Genomic DNA, 2,519 nt, shown 5'->3' on the forward strand with positions numbered 1-2,519 from the left:
CGACAGGTCAAAACAAGTCCAGCAACACCGCCCGAATGTGCCGACAAATCCCGATAGGAGCTGCACATATCTCTTTCTCAGGGCACGCTCAGATAGGTCAAGCTACGAGTAAAACCAACCCTCAAGTTTCCCCGAGGTGGCCCCGCAGGCTGCCTGGTTCGGACCAACACTCAGAGGAGCACTGGCTCGGGGGGGGGGGGGTTAAAATAAGATGACCCTCGGGCTCCGGAAACCCAAGGGAAAAAGAGGCTAGGTGGCAAATGGTAAAACCAATGTTGGGCATTGCTGGAAAAGCTTTAATCAAGGCGAACTATCAAGGGGTTCCCATTATAGCCCAACCGTGTAAGGGACGCAACAATCCGGGAACATAACACCGATATGACGGAAACTAGGACGGCAAGAGTGGAACAAAACACTAGGCGAGAGGCCGAGCCTTCCACCCTTTACCAAGTATATAGATGCATTAAGATAACATAGCAATATAATGATATCCCAACAAGTAAAATAAATGTTCCAACAAGGAACGGCTCCAATCTTCACCTGCAGCTAACAACGCTATAAGAAGGGCTGAGCAAAGCGGTAACATAGCCAATCAACGGTTTGCTAGGACAATGGTGGGTTAGAGGTTCAATCATGCAATTGGGAGGCTGACAAGCAAATGGTAGGCATCGTAGCAGTGGCAAGGCAAAAAAGCGAGCAAACTAGCATAGCAAAGATAGTAGTGATTTCGAGGGTATGATCATCTTGCCTGCACAGTTGTCAGAGTTGACTGGATCCTCACAAGCAAACTCAACGGGCTCCTCGGTAGCGAACTCGTCTCCCGGCTCTACCCAACAAGACAAACAAGCAACAAGGATACAATCAACCACGGGCAAGACCAAGCAATATGATGAAATGACGATATGCTATGCGGGATGCGATGCGGGATGCAAAATGCAAGATATGACAGGAAATGCAGGAACCTGGCATAAACTTGGAGAACCAAGTGTGCCACTGGATATAGGGGAAGAAATCACCTGAAAACAATATAAAGATCATAGGAATCGGAGCTACGGTTTGGAAATGGCGAGCGTTTTACGAAACGAACCGATCTGCGATATACAGCAAGTAGGCTCCTAAATGCAACGAAATGAACATGCTACAGCCACCCAACATGAAAACAAAATACATGGCAGTGATGTACACAAGATGGTTAACAAAACACTAGCACTGAGCCATAGGCAAATTCATCCATTAAGAGGTTCAAACAAGCATGGCTAAAACGCAAATGCAAAACAGATTCCAGACTTAGTGAAATTAACACTAGTCTGAAATTTCAGATCACGATGCTCTCTTCGGAGCAGCAAAACAACATGATAGAAAACCTGAACATGACAAGTAAGAACATGGCATGGAGATACTCAACAAGCTTAACAAAACACCCAAAGTGACCTGGGGCCAAAAGGGTTCACAAAATACTCTACCGAGCTCACGAACATAGCTCGAACACAATCAGTTTTCAGACTTAGTGAAAACTGAGACACGCTGAAATATAACTCACGAAGGCATGTAAACAAGCTCGATGCACTCACTACGGTGCAATTCATGACAAGGAAAGCCTATAACCATCAAGAAGGCATAATGTGCTAGATACACATGGCAAGAACGAAGGCATAGCATGCATGGAACACTAACGGTAGCATCGGCAAAATCGCAAACAAGTTGACGATCTGCCCAGATTAACAACGAAGCAAAAGTTGAGCTCGATTGATTCAACCTAGAGCATTCCACATATGCCAACAAAGACATGGATGGATAGAGCATAACATAAATATCAAAACTCCCTTACTGATCATCCTCAAAAGAGGCACGGATCACTAGGAAACAAGCTGGACATATAGCATCATGAACTAAAATATCCCAGACTTAGTGAAAATCACTAAGTCTCTGAAATCAGCAATCTCAGGTACCTCTCGTTGCAAGCTTGCACAAGACAACACACACATCCTAAAAATGCATGGATGGCACCTCTGTAAAGAAGACAAAATGCTTAACAATTCATCCCAAAGGGGCACAGGCATATCATGCACGAATTAAACATGGCAAAAATGACAAAAATGCATGATGAACTAACGGATCTGCAATTTAACTCACGAAGCCTCCTTCTAACAGCATTTTGGGCAACAAGATGACCTCAAATGCAGATGATGCAATGGAATGAAATGATGCACATGTCGAGGCGAAGATTTTGATATATCATACGCCCAAAATGGAGCTACGGTTGCGAAGATACAAGCAGTCAAAGCTAGCACAAAAAATTAGGGTTTCGGGGGAGAGAGGTCAACCCAGATCTAGATCCAGCCGCACTGTAGCAGTGGCGCGACTCCCGAGGTTCACCGGCCCGACTTGGAGCTCGCCGGCGTCGGACTTGGCGCGGAGGAGGGGCTCGCCGGCCGGGAGGGAGAGGGCGGCGGGGCCGGTGAGTCGCCGGCGGGGAGGCGCGGACGGCGGCGGGGTCGGCCGGCGTCGGGGATGCCGCG

Source organism: Triticum aestivum, chromosome 1A (assembly GCF_018294505.1).
Source record: "Triticum aestivum cultivar Chinese Spring chromosome 1A, IWGSC CS RefSeq v2.1, whole genome shotgun sequence".
Classification (NCBI taxonomy): domain Eukaryota; kingdom Viridiplantae; phylum Streptophyta; class Magnoliopsida; order Poales; family Poaceae; genus Triticum; species Triticum aestivum.